The following is a 14,872-nucleotide window of genomic DNA, read 5'->3' on the forward strand; positions in this document are numbered from 1 at the left end:
GAAGTTTCAATCGCACTGTACGTGTGCGCCCGCACGTGGTATTTTGTGGAAGAGCCACACTCAAGGGGCCAAAGAGCCGCATGTGGCTCGCGAGCCGCGGTTTGCCGAGCCGCAGTTTGCCGACCACTGCCCTAGGCCATCTCCATAGACACGTAACTGCATCGTGCACAGGCTTGCCCTCCGATGGGGGCTGTTAATGACAGGCCAGGAGGAACAGGAGGATACTTCACATGCCCAGGCCAGGGCACTTGCCCTTACTACACATGCCAACAATCAGAGGGAGAGTCAGAGCTGGGACAGCAGATCCCTAACCCAGACTGAAATAGAAACGCACTTCAGAGACAAATGGGGAAATGGCCCCTAGACAGGAGGGGCTGGGGTGGCGTGTCACTGGGGAGGGCCCTGTAGACACACAGCCTCTGCCACTATGGGCACCTGTCACCAGGCTCTGCCGACTCACCCCTCCTCTAGGGAGGGCAAATGCCCCCCAGGTCCCACACTGAACAAGATGCTTTCACTTCTTTGAACCTCAGCCTCCTCAATTGCACAATGGGGATAACAATTATCTTGGCTGCATTTGCTTTTATGTGATGCACTTAACACATAGTAGGTGCTCAACAAATGACAGCCGTTGTTAATATCACTTAACCTTCTCTTTCAGCTCAATATTGACCAAGTGATTTATTTATTTGTTTTTATCATTCATTTATCCATTCAGCCCACCAGGGAGGCCACAATAGTTTAAGAATAAAGTTTTTGGAGTTTGGTAGGAGTTAAAACACCAGCATTGGTGGGGTAACTATGGGAAAGCCATTTCCTCTCCCTGAGACTTCATTTCTCCAGCGGGTGCTGGGATGTTGACAGAGCCAGTGGGACAATGAAGTGAGGGCAGCCAGCGAGGAGCCTTGAAGGGGAAAGCGGTGGCAGGTGGGCTGCATAGAGGAGTGGGCAAGCCGCCAGCCCTGCGGACCAGGCCGTGCTGGAGCGCCAGGCGGCTGGCCTCCAGGGACAGCCACAGGATGAGGCAAGGGCGGGAGGGAGGGGAGAAGAGTCACTAGGCTCAGAGACAATTGCTAGGTTTCCGGACCATGGACTGATCCCTTTCTGGTAAACTAAGAAACAGCGAGGAAACACACAAAAAAAGACTTTTAACAAGTTTAGAGGAGAAAAGCCCAAGCCAAACAGGGAGCCTTGGGTGGTGTGAAGTGACTGCACCCCACCGAGCCAGGGGAACGTGCACACTCACACACATTGCACACACGTGTGCACACACTCACAAGCTGCACATTCTCACTTGTGCATACACACCCAAGGGCTTTCACACACATGCAGATGTGCCATCAGAGGCAGAGCACTTTACAGTTTGCAAAGAGCCTTGTCATGCATTATCTCAGATGATAACAAGGGGTGGAGAGACTGTCCTTGAATTGGCTGAGGACCTGGTCTAGAGACAGCAAGAGATATGAATCCCAGAGATCCTAAGAGGCCAGGACTGTCCCATAGGCTGTGCTGCCTCCCTTTTCCCCAGGGGTGGTGTCAGCGGGAGTTGAAAGGCAGCAGAAACCCCAGAAAAGTTTACCCCAGCTCCCCCAGATACACTCGTTTTCCCTGCCTTGTTCCTCTTTTTTTTTTATATATATATACTCCATTGATCTTTCACAGAGAAGAAGGGAGAGGGACAGAGAGTTAGAAACATCGATGGGAGAGATCGATCAGCTGCCTCCTGCACGCCCCCCACTGGGGATGTGCCCGCAACCAAGGCACATGCCCTCGACCGGAATCGAACCCGGGACCCTCCAGTCCGCAGGCCGACGCTCCATCCACTGAGCCAAACCGGTTCGGCTGCCTTGTTCCTCTTTAACAAGTCACACCTTGACTTAGGAACACACTTTCCCTGCCGGTCATGGGGTCAGCTTCAGGGTCTCTTGAAATGAGCTGGGATGGCACAGGCCAGAGCTTCCCAAGGACCTCCTCTGGGGACTTCCATCGGGTCACCTAATCATGGCAGCCCCTCCCCTACAGGCTCCTCCTCAAGGGACCCTCACCAGCACAGGACACTTAACAGTTTTCAAATACTTGGGGGGAGACCACTGTTATCCCTGTTTTAGAGAGTAAGGAATTGAGGCCCAGAGAGGAAAAGTGTCCTATGTCATTCAGGACTCAAACCCCGGCTGAGGTGGTTGCCAATCCTGCCTCCACTATTCCACTCCCCCACCATGGCCCAGCCCCGTCCCCATATCTCCATCTCCTCTGCCCTCCACGCTGCATAGCCTGCAGGCTCCAGGCACAATCAGGCCGCGGAGGGAGGAGGAGCCCCCAAGCCTGCTCCTGCTCCTACTCCAGTCTGCGAGGAGCCACGATGGCTGCCTGCGAGCAGACTGTGTAGGGAGCTCTGAGAGGAGGTCGGGGCCCAGGGATGCTCGAAGCATTGACCCAGAACACTCACCCAGGAGTTAGTGAGCTCCACGTTGGCCGGTGAAGTGTTGGAGCAAATTCTGACTCCCGGAGCAGCCCCTACTGCTAGCCAGTTTCTGCGCCACAAATGGTCACGTGCATGTCTCCCAGAAGTCCCAGAAGGCAGCCGATGAGGAAACTGTTTTTTCTGAAGGGGGAAGTAACTGGCCGCAGCACAGAGCTGGCAAGGTGCAGGCCTGGGACCCAACGCCCAAGAACATACCAGCTCAAGTCCCTAACACCAAGGCTGACTCAGCCCCTAACCAGCTGCGAGCTGTCACTTCACCCTGAGCGTGCTCATCAACTCAGCCTTGAGGGCTGTGAGGAAGACTGAGTGAGGTGACATGTAAGGACCAGGGCTTGACACAGGGTAGGCACCCATTAGGTGACCATTTTTCTCCTCCTCTTCTCCACCCCACCCCTCAGCCCTCTCCTGGCCTTTCTCAAGTCTGGAGAGAGCCCTGGTCCTACTCATTGCTGTCACAGGGAACGATTAACCTGGTTTTCTCAGCAGTGCCTGGAAGGTCCATTAAGAGCGGCCGAGGCCCTGAGATGAATGGCTCTGTTGACTGCAGCTCTGACTCCACTGTCCAGATGCCACCCTGTCTCCTTGGGGACTGAGGATGGCTCTTCAGATTGAAGGTGACTTGGAGGAAAATCTGAGCCCGGTCACCATCCCCTTCCCTAGCTCCAATCCATCCTTGAGCTTGGACTGGATGAGAAGGAAGCCAGGGTGGCTCTGCCTCGGGCTAATGGTGGACTGGATGGCCCCTCCCATTCATAAGATGAGTCCTCTTCCTTCTCTTTCTCCTCTTCTTCTTTTTTTTTATGGGCACTTATTGGGCGCCTTCTCTGTGTAGGTAATGTTTAAGGCATTCGAGAACATAAAACAAAGAACTGCCCTTGTAGCACCTACATTCTAGCGTGGAGATCAGTTTATTTTAGTTGATGAGTAGTGATTAAGAACTACAGCGAAACATAGGGAGGGTAAGCAGCAGAGAGCCAGTGAGCTGCAATTTCAGACAGGCCGTCTGGCTCCGTGGGGATTTGCTGGGTCCTCTTCTCACACCACCTCCTGCCCAGCCTGGAGGAGCCCCCAGGCCCTGAGCCCCCTCTGTGTGTCAGGCCCTGTCTTGATTGATCTCAGCAGCAGGCCAGGGGCCAAGGCTAGGGGCTCCCTAGGCACAGGCTTCAGCTCAGGACTACCAGGGCTTCCTTTACAAGCTCGGAGAGGGAGTGCATTCTCCAACCAGCCCCAATGTTCCACTGTAGAGAGAAGACCTTGGGCTCAGAGGGGGGCAGAGACGTGTCTGGAACACACAGCAACGCAAAGTGTCCTTGTTCCCCTTCCTGCCCTCTTCTCTGGCATGTCCACAAGGTGGACGACGGGCTGAGCCTCACAGCAGAGCGCTGGCCTGTGATGGGGCTGTCTGTGCCCTCAGCCAGCTCCTGGTAAAGCTGTGTGAGGTGCTCCTCTCTTGGGCCCACCTGAGGGTCCCCGCCTGCCCCAACCTTCCAGTTCTTATTCTCTAAGCCAGTGATGGTGAACCTATGACACACATGTCAGAGGTGACACGCGAACTCATTTTTTTGGTTGATTTTTCTTTGTTAAGTGGCATTTAAATATATAAAATAAATATCAAAAATATAAATCTTTGTTTTACTATGGTTGCAAATATCAAAAAATTTCTATATGTGACACGGCACCAGAGTTAAGTTAGGGTTTTTCAAAATGCTGACACGCCGAGCTCAAAAGGTTCGCCATCACTGCTCTAAGCCCTAAGAAAGTGAATACTTCTTCCAAGCCCAAGTTCAGGAGAGGAGTTTTGGCCAACTATGCCTCATGTTGCTGTGTGACCCCTGGCAGGTCCCATCCCTCTCTGGGCCTGGGTTCCCTCATCTGTCAAATGGAGGAAATGAAGGCACCTACCTCTCAAGGCTTTCATGAAGAATGAGGAAGACACTGGAAAGAAGGCAGTTTGCAAAGCTTAGGTGCTACCCAGATGACAGGGCTTGTCATATGTTCAACAGCCTGGCTTACCCGAATCCCTCTTCATGCTGTGAGGCCCTGAGTCAGCCCCCAGAGCAAGCCCTTGGCCTTTGACAGGAAATAAGTGGAAATTCCACAGAACCAGTTCTTCAGAAAAGACAAAGCCACATCTGCTCCCAACCATCTGGCAGGCAGCTCAGGAAGGGCCCCTTCTCTGTCCTTGTGGTGAGAAGGTGAGGAGGAAGCGATGGGAAGGGGCAAGGCTGGGAGGCCTGGGGAGCTTGTGCCGGGAAGAGAAGGAGCAGGCCTGAGGGAACTGTGAGGGTCAGGCATCTCCCACCTCAGGCCCTCAGACTGGAAAGGACGTAGTTCATAAATGTCAGGCACATGCATGTTTGCATGGGGGGGGCCGGTGTGAGCCATGTGTGGGTCTGACCTGGAAGTTGCACATGTACTCACATGTGTTTGGAATAGCACCAATGTATGTTTGCCTGTGCCTGTGCCTCAGCATGTGATGTACACACATGCACACACATGCCTACTCCTGGGGAGCCCACAAACCCAGTTCACAGGCCTTGTTTTCCCCGGGGGGGAGGGGGTGGACAGTTTTTGTCACAATCCCAGGCTGGCTCAGATGCCACAGGCGATTTGTGGGGTTCCTGGTCACTGCAGGTTCTCAGTTTTCCCCAGGAACAAAAGCACTTAGACAAGAGGAGGAGGAGGAAGGCTTAGAGGATTAACTCGGGCTCTCCCAGGTCAGCCCTGGGTGTAGGCTTCTGGAGGGGGTGGTTGGGAGGGGGGTTGGTGTGTGCCCAAGGCCAAAGCCTCCAGGGGTCCTCAGACCCTCCACAGCCATTCCTTCCTTCAGTCACAGCAGGAACCCCTCAGCCCCTGCACAACAGTCAAGCACCTCACACTTGACACCCTGCATGTCCTGTTGCACCAGCATCACGCCAGGCTGACCTTAGACCCTGCCTCCAGAGCCCCCACCCCCAAGCAGCCACTGCCAGCTCGGGTTCAGGGTACCTCCTCCTGGCTCTGGGCTGGGCTCCCCGTACAGCACAGGCCACTTCATTGGGTGGGTCTCACCCCTTCCTGAACCTTGGTTTCCCCAGCTGCAGAGTGGAGCTATTCCTGTCCACGTGAGTCAAGGGCTGACAGGAATAGCTTGCACACAACTGGGCACCCGAGACCACTGCCCATTGGTCCTTTGCTGCTTCCAGAAGCCAGGAGGAAAACGCTACCCTCAGCCTTCTGTCCGGGACAGCCTGGTCCTGGTCTGATAGAGCAGACTCGGTACCTCTGGGATTCAGGTCAGATCCTGAAGAGAGCTGCCCCCACTTCAGCTCTGCAGGCAGCATGCTTGGTGGTCCTGCGGACCCGGGGAGGCTGGTCCCTCTCACTGCACCTGTTTTCCTTCTCTGCAACCTGGACATTTTGCAGTTCTGTCCAGAGTCTGGGGTCTGTTGCTTACCACTGCAGGAAAGCACAGAGGAGCCACAGAGGCCTGGCAGAAGAGGAAAGAGGGTGTGCCCGCGGGTGCAATCCTGCACTGGGGCGTGCACAGCACACCCAGACCCTGACGCAGCTCCATACAACCCACACAGGTCCACGTGTGTGCATGTGCCCAGGCACCTGCCATCCCAGAAGCACATCCCTCCCACCATGCACACCTGCCCCGCACGGGTATGCATTTGCATGCAGCTCAGCAGCAAGTTTCACACAAGGAACTTTCAGGACCAGGAAAGGGAGGGAGGGGAAGAACTGAGTCCTCGGCTGCCCAGGCTCTTTCCCGGCTCTCACCAAGGGGTTACCAAGAACACAGATGTTCCGTTTTTCCTCCTCAGCCATCCGGCACAAGCCCTAGCCAGAATGCTCAGAGGCCCCTGACCTGTCCAGCCAGCCACCAGCCCTGCTTGTCACCAGCCTAAAATGAGGCTGTAGGCTAATTGATCACTGGATTTGGAAGCTCAAAGGATAGAATGTGGGAAAGTGGAGTTCTAGCAGGGACAGGGCCATTCCCAGGCAGAGGGAGCACAGCCACCCCCCTGGAGCCCGAACCTCACTAGACTTTAGGTTCATTCATGTACTTAATCCACTGAGCTCTTCTGAGTGCTGGTGACTTAGTGGTGAAGAAGAGCACCCTTGTCTCAGACTCAGCTCAGGGTCCAGCCTCCTCAGGTCTTCGGGATGGGGTGGGGGCCCCAGTCCCAGGCTTCTCTATCCCCCTCTGGATCTCTGGGATGGATCCCAGGCACCGCCTGACCTAAGTCCTCACGTACAGACCGAAGTGTGAACTCTGCTCAGGATCACAGGCATCCTCTGAGATCATGTCAGGAATTCACGCTGAGGCCCCACCCACTGACTCAGACTTCAGGCACAGATGTGCACACTGACATTTGGGAAGCACTGATCTAGAACATTCCACACAGAGCTGGCCCCTCCTCCTGCCAGCCCTCCCTGGATGGCTGAGAGACATTCGGGTCATAACTATACTGGCAAGAACACAGTGCCTATACTATCTCATTTAATCCTCACATGCCCTTATAAGATAGGTACCATCATTATTCCTGTATTATAGATGGGAACATGAGGCACGCTGAGTGCTTAATAACTTGCCCAAGGTTCTTAGGGATAATAGTAGCAAAGCCAGAATTTGAACACAATGCTTTGAACCAATACACTGCCCCATTCAGCAGCAATAGCTCCATGTCTGGGTAGGGGTCAGTGTGGAGGGAGAGGCCATAAAGAAAAGTGGCCTGGCTGGTGCGGCTCAGTGGTTGAGCATCAACCTATGACCCAGGAGGTCGCGGTTTGATTCCTGGTCAGAGCACATGCCTCGGTTTCAGCCTCGGTCCCCAGTAGGGGGCGTGCAGGAGGCAGCTGATCAATGATTCTCTCTCCTGAATGATGTTTATATTTCTCCCTCCCTCTCCTTTCCTCTCTGGAATCAATAAAAATATTTTTAAAAAAATAAGAAAAAGAAAAGTGAAAAATCAAAGGAGCCAGTGGGCCTTCTCATAACAATTAGGAAATACTAGGTTTTACTTATTGATTGCTTTAGAATTTACAACTCTGTCCATAAAGGAGCTCAGACAATACTTACGTACTACCAAAGATCCTATTAGACCAGTGGTTCTCAACCTTCCTAATGCCGCGACCCTTTAATACAGTTCCTCATGTTGTGGTGACCCCCAACCATAAAATTACTTTCGTTGCTACTTCATAACTGTAATTTTGCTACTGTTATGAATCATAATGTAAATATCTGATATGCAGGATGTATTTAGGCGACCCCTGTGAAAGGGTCGTTTGACCCCCAAAGGGGTCGTGACCCACAGGTTGAGAACCGCTGTATTAGACAAAGGACAGAAAAAAGCAGCAGCAGAAACCTAGACTAAGATGGCAACTGAGCTTCCTAGCAGCCAAAGTAAAAAGGAGGGAAGGTTGGGGCTGGAGATGGGGAGGCTGCTGTGAGGATTCCAGAACTCGGCCAAAATCACCCAACAGGGCAGACAAGGGGACCAGTGAAGTGATATTTGGGAGGCAGGTTCCATGGGGCTTGACAATTACATGGGGGAAGTTAAGAAGAAGGAGAAATGGAGGAAGACGCCCGGGATGCACCCAAACCCGTCACTCTTGCCAGGTGGGTGGCTGAGGACAGAGGACACCCAGGTAAGGACTGAGCACAGTGCCTCACAGCAGGTGCCTGGTACATGCGTGCCACCTGCGAGGCTCTTTATTCAGGCCAACACCTGCTCAGGTGTGAGCCATTCCCACGGTCACCCTGCCTCACACATTGGCCTCCACTCTTCCTTCAACTTCCTGGGGGCTTCTGCTTAGCACATCGGCCCTCTGAAGCCATAGCTCCCTCCTTCAATCACTAGCTCGGGGGCTGGGGCAGGGGTTGATGATCATGGGGAGATAATCATGGAGAGTTTCATGAATCCACAACCCTGCTGCCCGAGGGCCAGGGCAGGGCTGGCAGGAAAAATGCTGCAGGGCAAGGGGTGACACCCAGGAGTACCCATCCCGCCCAATCTCTTACACTCTCAGCCAATCCTGGGTTCTTCCAGATGAGATCAATTTCTCACGCATGGGCTGAGGCTGGGTGGGGAAGAGGGGAAGGGAGACGGGAGACATGCCTTATGCTGCATTTTCACATCTCTTCATCTGATCCTTCATTTGCTCATTCATTCCTCACTCGTTCAACCGTTCAACTGTTTACAGACTGGTCAAGGTCCAGGCATTCCACAATAGTGCTGATGTCCCAGTGACGGGAAAGAGAGGTCAGGGAGTTTCAGCGCTGTGTGTCGATTTGCCAGATGAGGAAAATGAGGTCTGGAGAGGGACAGTGACTTTTCCAGAGCCACACAGCTGAACGGGGATCGGCCATCAGCTGTCCACTCCCCAGTCCATGCTGAGTTCCAGCCGGGCTGCACATAAATGGTGCTGCTTCTGCTAACTCCTCAGTCCTTTATTCCTCTCCATGTTCCCTCCAGGAACCAGAGACCCTACCCTTCCCTTATCCTGAGGGGACCGATGACGATCTGGATCCTAACCTTTCCCTCTCCTGGGCCACCCTCGCCTGCCAGTGACGGGAAAGCGAGGTCAGGGAGTTTCAGTGCTGTGTGTCGATTTGCCAGATGAGGAAAATGAGGTCTGGAGAGGGACAGTGACTTTTCCAGAGCCACACAGCTGAACGGGGACCAGCCATCAGCTGTCCACTCCCCAGTCCATCACCAGCAGGGCTGCACATAAATGGTGCTGTTTCTGCTAACTCCTCAGTCCTTTATTCCTCTCCATGTTCCCTCCAGGAACCGGAGACCCTACCCTTCCCTTATCCTGAGGGGACCGATGACGATCTGGATCCTAACCTTTCCCTCTCCTGGGCCACCCTCGCCTGAGAACCACAAGTTGCTCCAAGCACCCCCAGTGCCCGGGTGAGGAGGGGCCTTTGTTACCCATCCCAGGGGGCATGTGGCCATTTCCCCAGGGAACTTCCCTCACCCCAGAGGAGCCGCAATGGCTATGACTGGCTACAGAGGGACCTTTCCTGGGGCTTCTCAAGTAATTTCGCAGAAGTGACCCCTAGTAAGTCTTCCCTGGTTGTTTATAAGCTAGAAAGTGTCCAACTGCCAGAGCTGGGCCAGAATCCTCCGGCATTTGAACTGGGATCAGAGAATGTTATAGCCAGAGCACAGAAAGTTAGAGTTCGGGCCATAAATTTTTAGAATGTTTGCATTGAGATTATGGACTCTTCAGAGTAAGGCTGTTAGGATCATAAACAGTGATAGCTGGGGTTGTGGATTAAAGGCGACCGGGGCCAGAAGTGACGCCACATCGCTCTGTCCCACGTCGCTGAAAGCTGAGGAGAGCCGGCCTTGTCACCTTGCCGGTCGGGGCTGGACCAGGCCTCCTGCTGCCCGCAGAGTGCGTCCTGGAGGCCTCCGGGAGCAGCACTCAGGGCCTCTGGGCCGAAGCACTCCTTGCCTGAGGACATGGGGACAGTGGTCCGCCTCTGCCCTGGCCCCAGCCTCACCGCCAGCCCATCAGAGCACCCCGTCACCACAGTGGATATATTTAGGTGCCCTCCCCAAATATGTTTCCACAGCTCCCAACACTGCCTTTTATGTCCCCTCATCCTCTGAGGCCTCCGGGCACCTTCTCTAAGCTGACCCGATAAAGTCACTAGGAACAAGGGCTCTTGCTCTGCCAACACAAATGTTTTCCCTCCCAAACCCTCAGCCTGAGGGTTTTCCTGGCCCACGTTCGCCTGGAGCTCAGACCCACCTGCTCTAACTCTGTCCTCTGCAGCCTCCCTCCAGCTTCCAGAACCTGCCTTGACTTTCCTCATTCTAGGCAGAGAGCATGCCTACCCCTAGCAGTCCACACACACACACACACACACACACACACACACACGCTCAAGGGCACAGGCAAACATTTTTCTGTTCCTCTGGTATTTGTCAGGAGAGAGAGGCCTCCATCCAAGCTCCATGGCTGCCTCTGCACTTGTTTTTTTTTTTATTTTTTAAATATATTTTTAATGATTTCAGAGGAAGGGAGAAGGAGAGAGAGAGAGATAGAAACATCAATGATGAGAGAGAATCATTGATCGGCTGCCTCCTGCACACCCCACACTGGGGAACGAGCCCGTAACCAGGGCATGTGGCCTTGACCAGAATCGAACCCAGGACCTTTCAGTCCACAGGCGGACGCTCTCTCCACTGAGCCAAACCAGTTAGGGCCCCCTGCAGTTCTCCTCCGGCCTCTGTCCCATGCCCCATCCCAGGCCTTGCCAGAGACTTGGCACCTTCCCATTTCAGACTGCATCTTCTCAGAAGCCAGATAGTCACTGAGAGTTCAACATTGATAGAGCCGGGGAACAGGAATGGCTACCCCAGGCAGACTTAAATGGGGGGGGGGGGCTCTCAGATTCCCACCTGCCTGGCTTATGGGGAATCATTGGTTCTGTGGGAATTGAGGGTGCCTGGGTGGGCAAGAACCCACTCCTGTCAGGGTGGGGGGGCTCCATCATTATTATCATAGTTTTATTACCAGCTGTTAAGGGTTCTTAATGTGTTGGAGACGGTGCCAAGCACTTTATATCCAGAGACTCAGTTCTCACTATAACTCTACAAAGCAAATACTGTTAACGTCTCCATTTTATAAAGGAAGAAACTCAGGCACAGAGAGATTTTGACTCCAAGCCCTGCATGTACAGAGTGCCGGAGCTGGGATTTAAACCAAGCCTGGGTAACACAACTCCATCAGCTGCATCAGTGCTTCTCACCTCCATTACCTGGCTCAGCACACACACAGGGCTATGCATGTGCCACACACAGGACACACATCTCACAACACGACAGTCCCAGGTGGTCGGCGCTATGGGAACTCCCTCCCCTGTGGTCCTCTGGGGTCCGGCAACCTCTTCTTGCCCCACCCGTGGAGCAAAGGTGAGAACCTCATTGGTAGTCAGGGCTCCTCCCCAGAAGCAAGCTCCCCTGTCCCCACGCTAGAAATAATCAAAACAGAGCCCACACTGTCCCCACACCACCGTGACCCCCTCCGTCATACACAGCACCGACGGCCTTACACAGCTCCCGCTTCCTGCCACACAACGGTGCTCACATGCACACAGCACAGCCACAGGGCCACCTCCCTCCGCAGGTCTGGGTCCTGCCATCCCTGCTGGGAGGACAGGCGGGAGGTTTGTTCTCTCCAGGTGCCGGAGGGCTCCCAGCACAGGACAAACCTGCTCATTATCCAGTGCTACCCCAGGCAGACTTAAATGGGGGGGGGGGGGGGCTCTCACCTTCCCCCCTGCCTGGCTTATGGGGAATCACTGGTTCTGTGGGAATTGAGGGTCCCTGGGTGGGCAGGAACCCACTCCTGTCAGGGTGGGGGGGGCTCCATCATTATTATCATAGTTTTATTACCAGCTGTTAAGGGTTCTTAATGTGTTATATCCAGAGACTCAGTTCTCACTATAACCCTACAAAGCAAATACTGTTAATGTCTCCATTTTATAAAGGAAGAAACTCAGGCACAGAGAGATTTTTACTCCAAGCCCTGCATGTACAGAGTGCCGGAGCTGGGATTTAAACCAAGCCTAACACAACTCCATCAGCTGCATCAGTGCTTCTCACCTCCATTACCTGGCTCAGCACACACACAGGGCTATGCATGTGCCACACACAGGACACACATCTCACAACACGACAGTCCCAGGTGGTCGGCGCTATGGGAACTCCCTCCCCTGTGGTCCTCTGGGGTCCGGCAACCTCTTCTTGCCCCACCCGTGGAGCAAAGGTGAGAACCTCATTGGTGGTCAGGGCTCCTCCCCAGAAGCCAGCTCCCCTGTCCCCATGCTAGAAATAATCAAGACAGAGCCCACACTGTCCCCACACCACCGTGACCCCCTCCGTCATACACAGCACCGACGGCCTTACACAGCTCCCGCTTCCTGCCACACAACGGTGCTCACATGCACACAGCACAGCCACAGGGCCACCTCCCTCCGCAGGTCTGGGTCCTGCCATCCCTGCTGGGAGGACAGGCGGGAGGTTTGTTCTCTCCAGGTGCCGGAGGGCTCCCAGCACAGGACAAACCTGCTCATTATCCAGTGAGTCAACTCACTGGATGGTAACTTCTCAGACCGATATATTTACTCCAAAAGAAATGCAGAAATGTTACAGAGGAATGCAAAGTCCACATGCATTTTGAAGGGTGAAAGATGAGACTCCAAATAAGCTTCCAGGGTGTGAGAAAGTGCTTGGGACTATTTGCACTTCCTCCACCCAGATCCGGGGTGAACTTTTACTCTCCCAAGCTCGTAAGGGTGCTGGGTGGAAAAGTCAGAACCATCCTGGGGCTGTGGTAACAGTTATATCAATGTTTCTCACTTCCATTACCCGGCTCAGCACACCACACAGGGCTATGGGTGTGCCACACACAGGACACGCATCTCACAACACACACAACACACATGTATGCACCAATGTGCCTTGGCTCCCGACATATACCATGGACACACACGGAACCCCTGGGTTGCCTTGGCACAGTCACCCAAAGCTATAGGTAGGTACCCCATACCCTTCGTGCACGCTGACACACACCACAATCCATTGGTTATACTGGGCACACACCACACACTAATCGCATACAACCCAGTGCTTACTGCCCACTCTAATCTCTTACATACTGCCCCCATCACACACACACACACACACACACACACACACACACACACACACTCATCCCCAGAATCCCACCGGGGCCGCAACGGGAGCCTGGAGTGGACAGACCTACACTGCAGCCCCATCCTCCCCCTCCACCCGCGCACCCGCACTCCTGCCCCTGGGTCTCCGCCTCCGCACAGCCCTTCCTCACCTGGGCCGCTCAGCACAAGCAGGGGTTGAGCCAGGGACGCACTCACTCAGGCGCTGGGAAGCAAACCTGCAAACCCAGGGGCAGCACAGGCAGCGGCTGCAGCTCCGGAGCTCCGGTCCCAAGTGTCTCCTCTCGTGCACCCCGCGTCCTGCTCCTCCAGCGCAAAGGGGCGGGGCAGGGGTGGGGCCAGACTAGCTGGCCGGGCCAGGCTACCCGCCCCGGGGAAAACAGGCGTCAGGGAAAGGCGCTCTGGGCTAGGACCTGGGACTCCTGGATTCCCAACCAGGTCCCCTGGCAACTCCTACCCTTCTCTGGCCTCAGTTTCCCTCTTTGCATTGGGGACAGTGGCTTAAGGGGTGATTCCTCAGAACTGGTTCTGACATGGTATGGTGGGAGAGAGGGAGGGATAACACTGTTATTTCTTGAGCACCTACTATGTGCCAGGCACCTCATTTAATCACCATAGCAATTCCAGAGGAGTTCTTTTTTAAAATATATTTTTATTGATTTCAGAGAGGAAGGGAGAGGGAGAGAGATAGAAACATCAGTGATGAGAGAGAATCATTGATTGGCTGCCTCCTGTACATCCCATACTGGGGATCGAGCTCACAACCCTGGCATGTGAACCTCCTGGTTCATAGGTTGATGCTCAACCACTGAGCCACGCTGGCTGGGCTCCAGAGGAGTTCTTAACTCCATTTTACAGGAGGGGAAACCGAGGCACAGAGAGCTGATGTGACTTGCCCAAGGTCACACAGCTAATAAATGGCAAACCTAAGATTTGAATCCAGGCAGTCTGACTCCAGAGCCTAAGCACCCCTACAGCGTGGGTTGGTGGCACTTTCCACACCGTACATTGCTCCCTGATCCTCATAACAACCCCAGGGCTTGGTGTTACAAATCCATTTTAGATTAAAAAACTGAGGTTCAGGGAGATTATTTTACCCCAGGTCACCCAACTAGTGGGACATCACACTGAAGAGGGGATGGCGTGGGAGATGCTGGGGATGGTGAGTGTCAGGATAGTGTACTGGGACAGCACCTGGCCCGTAGTGGGTGCTCGTCAGTGTCAACATTCCCCCTGAAGGTCACTCCCCTTCCCTTTCTTCTTTTCTTTTATCTTCTAATATCTTCTATGGACAGTGGCCTCCAATTCCATCATTCCTGAAACCTTCCATGACCTGTAGCCCTCAGACAAGCTGGGCCCTCCTCTCAGCAACCACTGCAGCTTTTATTCAACAGTTATGGAGCCTTGCAGGGTAGCTCAGTTGGTGAGAGCGTCATCCCAATGTGCCAAGGTTGTCGGTTTGATCCCTGGTCAGGGCACATGCAAGAATCAGCCATTTAATGAGTGGAACAACAAGTTGATGTTTCCCTCTCTCCCTTTCTCTAAAGTCAATTAAAAACAAACAAACAGACAATTAACGAGTTCCTACTATGTGCCAGATTCTGTGCTAGGCACTGAGGATGTATATGAACAAAACAGTCCAAATAGCACTGGCCTCATGGAGTTTATAACCTGGTAGGGAACAC

The 14,872-nt window shown here is 53.8% G+C and overlaps 1 protein-coding gene across 3 annotated transcripts in view; it reads right to left on the reverse strand.

The window, feature by feature from the left end:
- P2RY6 (pyrimidinergic receptor P2Y, G-protein coupled, 6) overlaps positions 1 to 13,488 on the reverse strand; it is a 36,525-nt gene extending 23,037 nt beyond the window's left edge. Inside the window, exon 1 of one of the 3 annotated variants that reach the window (XM_014540445.1) lies at positions 13,340 to 13,488. The gene's annotated coding sequence lies outside the window, so the exon portion shown is untranslated. Of the gene's footprint in view, positions 1 to 2,446; positions 2,533 to 13,339 lie in introns of those variants that run through there. The other 2 variants (XM_005867103.2, XM_005867105.2) reach the window with 2 other exon arrangements.
- Positions 13,489 to 14,872: the final 1,384 nt, after the last annotated feature.

This window comes from Myotis brandtii, unplaced genomic scaffold, assembly GCF_000412655.1.
Source record: "Myotis brandtii unplaced genomic scaffold, ASM41265v1 scaffold244, whole genome shotgun sequence".
In the NCBI taxonomy this organism is placed as follows: domain Eukaryota; kingdom Metazoa; phylum Chordata; class Mammalia; order Chiroptera; family Vespertilionidae; genus Myotis; species Myotis brandtii.